The following is a 9,931-nucleotide window of genomic DNA, read 5'->3' on the forward strand; positions in this document are numbered from 1 at the left end:
TGCCATCAAAGCTAGACAATTTTCACACTTCAAGCACTTAAGTGAATTCAGTGGTAGGGTATGGCTCAGAGTATTCGGGTGATTTGGTGAGTGAAATGAAGGTCTTATGAGAAAAAAACCCACTCATCCAAACTTGTACAATCTAATGGTTTATGACCATGATGAGCAGGATGAAAGTTGGGGCATAATGCAACTTTTGGTTGAATGCATTTAAGGATTTTTGTTACAACAAAAAATGTGTTGCCATGGACAAATGGATTTTAATCTATGTAGATTGAGAGAGGTTTTCTTAGAGGGTCATAACACAGCCCTGTATAATCATATGGTTCATTTGTATGTATCATGAGTTTTGAGAAATGCATTTATCAAAGTTTGACAATTCTGACACTTTGAGCACTAAAGTGAATTTGCTAGTAGGGCATGGCTCAAAGCATTAAGGTGAGTTGGAAAGAAAAAAAAAGGCACTCATAGTATAAAACCAGCCACCTAAATGCATACACACTAACTATTTGAGGCCACGATGAGAAAAATGAATATTAGGGCATAATGCAACTTTTGATTGAACACATTTTAGGCTTTTTGTGGCAACATAAAAATTGTTGCATTGGAAAACTAAGTTTGAGCCTACCTAAACTGAGAGAGGTTTTGTAGAGGGTCATAACATGACCTTGTAGGATAAGAAAACTTGTTTGTATGTGTTGTGGGCACCAACAAACACAATGTCAAATTTAGACAATTTTCACACTTAGAGAGCTTAAGTGAATTCACCTATAGGGTATGGCTTAGAGCGCTCCAGTGAGTTAGCCAAAAAAATGAAGGAATTCCTAGCATAAACTTGGCCACCAAAATGCATACACACTAAAAGTTCAAGATCACGATGAGTGAAATGAAAGTTAGGGCATAATGCAAACTTTTGATTAAATGTATTTTGGGCTTTTCATTGCAAAATAAAAAGTTTTGCCATGGTAAAAATACTTTAAGTATACCTAAACCTAGAATTTTTTTGTAGAAGGTTGTAACATGACCCTATAGGATCAAATAGCTCATTTTTATGTGTCACAGGCACTGAGAAATGCACCGTCAAAGTTATAATATTTTCACACTTTGAGCACATAAGAAAATTTGGCAGTAGGGTATGGCCCAGAGTGTTTAGGCAAGTTAGCGAGTTAAATGAAAGGAATTGCTAGCATAAACCCAGTCACCCATACATGTATGCACTTATGATTTTAGGCCACAATGAGTGGAATGAAAGTTGGGGCATAATCCAACTTTTGATTTAATGCATTTTAAGCTTTTTTCCACAACAAGAAAAGTATTGCCACTAGAAAATGAATTTGAGTCTACCTAAATTGAGAGATTTTTTTTGTAGAGGGTCATAATATGACCCCATAGGATCAGACGACTCATTCGTATGTGTTACGAGTGCCAAAAAACACACAATAAAAGATTGATAATTTTCACACTTTGAGCACTTAAGCAAATTCACCGGTAGGGAATGGCCCAATGCATTCAGACAACTTGGTGAATAAAATGAATTTAATCCTAGAATAAACCCAACCACTTGGATGTGTATGTATTAATGGTTTGAGGCCATGATGAGTGAAATGAAAGTTAGGGCATAATGCAACTTTTGATTGAATGCATTTTAGGCAATTTTGTTGCAACAAAAAAAGTTTTTTCATGGGAAAATAAGTTTGAGTCTACCTAATACAAGAGAGGATGTTTTAGAGGGTCATAACATGAGCCTTTAGTATCAGATGACTTGTTCATATGTGTTACAAGCGTTAAGAAAACACTATCAAAGTTTGATAATTTTCACACTTCGAGCACTTAAGTGAATTTGTTGGTAGGGTATGACCTGGAGCGTTCGAGTGAGTTGGTGAGTGATAGAAAGAATTCATAGTTTAAACCCAACTATCCCAATTCATACACCTTGATGCTTCGATTCCATAACGAGGAAAATGAAAGAGGGAATAATGTAACTTTTGATTGAACACATTTTATGCTTTTTGTCTCAATAGAAAAAGTTTCTCCATAGGAAAATGGATTTGAGTCTACTTGAATCAAGAGAGGTTTTCTTAGGGAGTCATAACATGATCTTGTAGGATTAGATAAATTATTCATATGTTTCATGGGTGTCGATAAATGTGCCATCAAAATTTAACAATTTTCACACTTTGAGCACTTAAGTATATTCAGTGGTAGGGTATGGTCTGGAGTCTTCAAGAAAGTTGGAAAGCAAAATGAAGATATTCCTAATTTAAAATTGACCACTCATATGTGTACGTGCTGATGGTTTGAGGTTATAATGAGTAGAATGAAAGTTAGGACATAATGCAACTTTTGATTGAACACATTTTGTGTTTTTTATTGCAACAAAAAAAGTGTCGCCATGGGAAAACTAATTTGAGTCTTCCTAAACTGAGAGAGGTTTTTTTAGATTGTTGTAACATGACCCCATATAATTGGATGACTCATTCATGTGTATTATGGGTCCTAAAGAAAGTATCGTCAAAGTTTGATAATTTTTTACACTTCAATCACTTAAGCGAATTCGCCAATAGGGTATAGTCTAGAACAATTGGAAAAATTGGCAAATGAAAGAGAAGCATTCCTAGTTTAAACCTAGCCACATGGAGGTATACAAACTGATGATTCATGGCCATGATGAGTAGAATGAAAGTTAGGCCATATTACAACTTTTGATTGAATGCATTTGTCACTTTTTGTTGTGATAGAAAAAGTGTCACCACGGGTAATTGGATTTGAGTCTTCCTAAAATAAGAGAGGTTTTTTTATAATGGCATCTCACAACCCCATAGGATCAGATGAATCATTCATGTGTTCCATAGGTTCCAAAAAATTTGTGTCAAAGTTTGACAATTTTTCATAGTTTGAGCACTTAAGGAAATTCGTCAATAGGGTATGGCCTAGAATGATTGGGTGAGTTGGTGAGTGAAACACATGCATTCTTAGTGTAAACCCAACCTTCTGGATGTGCTTGTGCTAATGGTTTGTGCCCACAAAAATAAAAATGAAAGTTTTATTATGATTTTGAGGCATATTTATCAAGTGCATTAAGGAGGTTATGGAAAAAAGTGACAAATCATGCAACATTATTACAATACAATATTTTGATATTTTATAACAATAATCAAATCTCATTTCTAACACTGAGTATCTCAATCATTAGAAAACAAAATTATATTTCACATAAGTATATTCTAAAGATATTTGATATTATAATGCCTCAAGTATTTCATATGTTCAAATATACAAGTCATATGTACATATTTCAAAATATGATTGACATTACAATATTTTGTATTTACATTTAATCAATGAACCATTTGGATATACTCTACTCTTTATCGTATCAAGTATTTCCTCATGGTTAGACTCACAAACCTTCCATTGATTCTTGTTCAATGGTCTACCCCCATATTTGATCAAATGAACATTTGATGCCACAACAAGGTTAGAATAATGAAGAATATTCCTATGTTTCTTGAATTCCTCAAACAACCATAAGTTAGACTTCATCACTGGGTACCTTCTAAACCATGTACTAGTAACAACCACTGATCCTATAGGTTACTCAATATTATATCCATCTACCACAAGCCATCTGATTTCTTTTTTGCCTCGACACAATGACACAAATAATAATTTGTTACTTCTTCATTGTCTTCAGCTATAATAACTGCATAAACATGCCCTGCAATGATAAAATTATTTGAATTTAACAAACAATTAAGGTAAACTATTGAAGTATATGAAATTTTCATGTGGATAATTTATCTGATTGGACTAGACCTAAAATGCAATGAAAGTCAACTGATGCTTCCATCTGTGTGACTTGCAGCGCTCTCAGAGGTTGATATGTCTCAAGTGAGATTAGAGGCCTTATACACCATTCATCCACCTAATCCTTTGATTAAGACTCATTCCAAGATTTATATCTACATGAAGAACAATAACATGCCATTCGTCATGTATGGATACTCCATGAACCTACATTAGAGCTTTGGAAAGAGTATAGCTCATGTGATCCTGTCAATGTACAACAATCCTCAAATTTTGCAATTTTAGTATCATCTACTAGCCAAAAAAATCTCTGAACTAAAGACATACCTTCATTACTTGGACCCATTGTAGCATTTCACCACTCAAAAAATAATTTTGTATCTTCAAGTTTGTGTTCTCTTTTTACTTTAACTCTTCTCACAATAAAGCTCTTTTAATACATGCTTTTGCACCATCGTGCTCCCCCTTTCCATGCCCAATCTTAGAGAAATTACACATGTTAAACACTAGTGAACTTATGCATCCTACTCAACCAATAAAGTATTTAAGAGTTTTTAAATTGTGATGTATAATTATTTGACCATTAGATATAATGATAGAATAATATGCCCCTTCTAGACAAATCATGGTAGAATATTTGAGAACAACCTTACACAAACTTTATAGAGTTTGTACAATCATTGTTGATGTAAAAATGATACTCGCTCAATATCTTGCTTTCCTCCTCCATACTATCATGTGCATGAATGAATACTATATGCACAAATATATTAACTTGTGTGGAGTTGTAATATTGTGATTGCACCTCATTTTGCAATTGTAGTGTGTAGTTCTCTACAAAGTCAACAACTAAAATGATTGTATCAAGTGGAAATGCGTCCTTGCATAAATTGAATAATGATTCCAAGCATTGAGCTCGATGGTTATGTCATGCATACTCATACACTATATTCTCATGAAAGATGCCCATACACTGACATACTAGAATCTTTTCACAAACCAATTCACACCTTTTTCTTCTTTTCCATCTTGTAGGATGTAGGTCACCATCTTATATTTTTTAAATTTGACTAATTCATTTCAAACTGCATCTGTACGCTCCATATGCTGACAAATTTATAAATTTTTCAAGCCACCACAATGAACACATGTGCCATATAAGCAACACTTCTTTTAATATAGATGACCATCCACTCTTTCACATAAGATGCTAGATATGAATTCCCTTGAGGATATGGGTGAAGCATTTATGTTACATTCCTGTAAAACATTGTTAGCATGCAAATATACACATATATGTCGATAAATATCATAATGGTTAGAAAATTCAATATGTACTCTACAACAAGTTGTGCAAGTGCGATTTATTTTTGACATAAAAAGGCTTTTCCATTTAAAAAAATATTTGACGAATTTTAATTTGAGGATACATACATTGAAACTTGGCAAAAAACTGTGTTTGAGTCATATCCAAAAAAAATTTAGATGTGGATCATTGATTTTACTACCAATCCTCCTTATTACAACATCTCTTTGGTTTTGAGAGACCCTTGTATTATTCTTCCAAAATTATTCAATTAGAGATCTCAATGCTTTGACAATTGCTTTATCTTTATACAGTAGTCTACTAAAGAATGCCCACAACTCATTGCTATTTGGATCCTCTACTCTTTGACACCTTCACATAGCTCTCATTAAAATTTGTCTACTTATTTTCAATGCTTTACTTGTATTTCTAATGAGGCAATCTTTCTTAGTTTGAGTGCTTACAATTGTTAATGTAATGACATGTTGTGTGGCATTACTATCTTTTGTGCATGAGTTAGAACCCACACTATCATATGCACTCATTAGATTCTTCACAATAGATTTATCACTTGATTCACTTGATGTTCTTATCCCAAGAATCTTCATTATGGGCCTAAATTTAAGATTTCTCATCATTTCAACAAATAATTGACATCTTCCCGTTTCATTTAAAGGCTCAAAAAATAATCTCTATATCTAGTTAGCATGTCTTTGAAAAGTACGCTTTGGAATCTTATAAAGCATTGGTTTCCAAACATTAGTATCAATATCAATCAAATACTTAGGATTTCTATGCAAAAATCTATCATGTTTTCTCAAACTTTGAGATGCATCAACATTGGGAATATCAACCATGCTAGGCATATATGGCATATGTTCAACTAGAGATGAAAATGATGACATACTTTGAAATTGAAGTGAACAAGATTGTGTAACTCCAACACTTGATGTCAATCATAATTTACTTTCAATGTGAGATGTCATAGAGGGAGTAAATTCAATATAAGATGTTGTAGATGCCAGTGGTGTGCATTGAAATTGAGATGTAAGAGATGGTGTGCCTTTAACTTGAGGTATAAGAAATGGTGTGCCTTCAACTTGATATGCAAGATATGGTGTGCCTCCAACTTGAATTGTTATAGATCACATGCTCTCAACCTCGGGATTCAATTATCTCATTACATGAAGGTTTTACATCCATTGACTTTGTGTGGTCAATTCTATCTCTCTCTTAGATTGGGTGGATGTTTCATGTTCCTCTTCAATTCACATCTCTTCTTCTATGGTGTTAAATTTCCTTTCTTCATGAATTTGCCTCATTCCTTCTCTTTTTTTTTTCATTCTTAGCTTCATCCTCTTTTGGTGGTACATTCTTTTGTCATTTCATTGACATGATGATGATTTGTACATGTACATGCATATATATGAGAATTAAGTTAGCTCATAAAGAGTGCACAATAATCATAAGAAGAGATAGTCCTAATGCATCTATGACTCTCCTAATAATGTTAGGGCAGTCCTAATGCATCTATGACTATTCTAATGAAGTTAAGAAATTCCTAATGCATCTATGATTGTCCTCATGAAGTTAGGGTAGTCCTAATGAAAGAAGTTTTGTTCAATTTAATTAAGGTTGGTTCAATTTAAGCAAGGATGATTCAATTTAAGAACATGGTTGGTTGTCCATTTCAATATCATTGAAATTGGTCACCTTGATTTGTATGATTGTTAATATTTAATTTTTATGAGACTTTAACGAAGAACATGGTAACATAATCATATTAAAGTCAAACTCAAACATAAATTTTATATAAAGAATAAAATCAAATGGATATGTTAATATGGATAAATTACAAATTGTAAATTATGCATATATTACAATGGATATATGAAATTATAAATTTTTTCATATTCAAGATTTTTTTTTAAATTTTAAACTACTCATCAATTAATTTTCTTATGCAACTTCCTTCAAATTCAATGTTGAGTCAAATGTAATTCTAATAGGATTAGTATAAATTTTGACAAGAGAACTTTTATTGTAAAATTAAACAAAAAGAAAATAAGTAGTTGAATTCTAGAAACATGAAAAGATTACCTCAGATCATCAAATTTGATCTAATAACTATACATCTTCCTCTTCTACATTGTCAAATGAATAAAAAGGTTGTGGAGACGTGATGGAATATGTCCAGTAAACTTGAATCAATTGTCAACATCATGGAAAAGCATTTTTTGTTGGATCGTGCACAAAAAGTAGATAAAAATAGAGAATGTGGGCCTAAATCATGGGCCAATGGTCCCTTATTACCATTTTTAGTGTAACTCATTCAGCTAGCACCAAATTTGGCATTAGCCAAATGAATTTCATTGAAATTTTATAACCTTTGATAATTTTGGAGAAATGTTGGAGAGGGATAAGAGGAAAACAAAAGGAGATAAGGAAGGTGAATAGTGAGAGACAAACAAAGACACAAAACCCTCACCCGTAAACCTTTTACCTTCAATTTAAAACTCTAAACTCTATAAAAATACTCCATAATGTCAACTATAGGTCCAATAATCTAAACCATGTAATCAATACCATTAAACCTATAGTATATACTCTATATCCCAAACTCGATAGCCTAACCATAAAAATTAAACCATTTAAACCCTATAGCAATACCCTAGACCCTATAACTCCATATGCTAAACCCTTGAACCTTGACCCTATAAACCCATATGCTAAACCATCAATGCTATACCTTATACCTCAACCATACAAACAATATACCCAGGACCTGGACCCTATAAAGAAACAAAATAACAAAAGGTGATAGACAAATAAAGGGAGTGAGAGAGGGGAGGGAGAATGAAGTAGGGGGATAGAAGAACAAAGAGACTGAGAGGTGGAGAGGGAAACAAGTGGGTGTAAGCATAGAGTGTTGGCATTCTGTTGTCATTGATTTCAATCGGTACAAGCATTATGGTGTCATTGATGTCAACCGGCAATATGCTCAGGCAATATGCAGTATGGTTAGTGAGGTCAATCGATGAGTATACAATTTGGTGTCCAAAGAGAAGAAATCAGTAAATGATGTGTTAGCAATGTGTTTTTGCCAGCTAGAAAGTATGTGACCGGTAAGCATGCAAGGTGAGATAATGAAGTAAGTGCAGGCAACCGATATGCAAGATACCCAACAACATGACTCCCACCAAATGAAGTTGTTTTCATAGGCTGAAGAGAAAACTAATAGCAAAAGTACTACCTCAGTGAGCAAGGAAGACAAATAAGAAAGCTACTGTGTCTTATGTTAGTTGAAAATGTATTTTCTCACATTGGGAAGTCACATTAATATCGGTAGGTGACAAAGATACTCTCCCACCAAGTGATTGGCAAGTTGAGTGCAATCCATCGGGCAGGTAACTGAAGACACACACTAGATGACCAATGTGGAACATGTGGAAGCCTCTAGTATGTGAAACCAAAGATGTGCACTAGACTATTAGAGAACGTATGATGTGCAACTAGGACAGATAAGGAAGAATGAGGAGCAAGGAGTGATGAGTTTGTCACTTTGGAAAACCCACTAAGAGGAGAACCTGTTAGATGAAGGAGAAGGAAAGTCTTTTCATTTACAAATATAGATTCACTTTGGAATGTAGATATAGATCAATGCAAGACATATGGAGATGGATGGAGATGGATGGCATGATGATATCATGCACATTAATAGTATGTAGGCAGAAACATGTGAACTAGGAAAGAGGGTTACTAGTATGCAGGCATAAACATGTCAACCGGTAAACATGGATACCAGTATGTAGGAAAGGGCCAAGATCCAAAGTGAAGAACTCCCAATTAGGAGAAGATGTGCATGGTACATGTTGTAGATCAAAAAGGCTAATGACAGATTAAGTTGATCCATTGATAGAGTAGAGGAAAGCAGGCATGAAGGATAACAGGTTAGTGTATACTGGTAAGGTGACATGTACAGGCAGAGTTAGTGAACTGGTAGGTAAGCATCGGTAGTGTATGATGTGGTCGGTGATAGAGCCTCCACTGAAATAGGTGACTGAGTTGAGGTGGATACCAATAGAGACACCACGAGGAGATGAGGTAGTGAACATGCAGTAGAAAGTAAGTTGTGCTTTGTCAGTGAGGTAGATGGTGGTTGGTTGATATGAAATGTTGACTACGATAATTACGGGTTGAAGTGTAGAGGGTTTTCTTCTCAAGATCAAGCGAACTGTGGATCCAAGATGCACTGATCGAGTAGATCAGAGTAGGTGAAGGAAATTGCATCATGCACAATGACTAAAAAATCACAAGTTCGACAAAGCAGGGTACAGGTCACTAAAAATAGAATTCGTGTATTGGAAGGCATGATAATGGCGGTGATATGCATGCATTCATCTCTTAGAAAATATCCAATCTGATTTGATATGCCTCAAGGATGGTGGAAGAAACCCTTAGGCCCCAAAGTTCAAACTCAATTTTTTGGCGGGAAAGCTTAGTTATAAATATGCAGGTCAATGATAGAGGTGATTGCTGCTGTCAAAAGATACTACAGACTAAACAAAGGAGAAGGGAAATGGTCAAGTAAAAGTCTATAGAAGATTATAGTGATAAAGTGTTGGAGAGGGATAACTGGTGACAAGGTTTAACAAGGGTTCAACCAATAAGGTCTGAGTAACAGGTAAGTTGAAGAGGGAATTAGTAAAGTGAACCTATTGTGGTAGAATCCACAAGAAGGGAGTAGAGAGTGAAGTGGTGGAGAGTGTGTGTCAAAGGAGAAGTGGTAAGGCAAAGAACAAAGTAGGGTTGAACTGG

Source organism: Cryptomeria japonica, chromosome 4, assembly GCF_030272615.1.
Source record: "Cryptomeria japonica chromosome 4, Sugi_1.0, whole genome shotgun sequence".
NCBI lineage: Eukaryota > Viridiplantae > Streptophyta > Pinopsida > Cupressales > Cupressaceae > Cryptomeria > Cryptomeria japonica.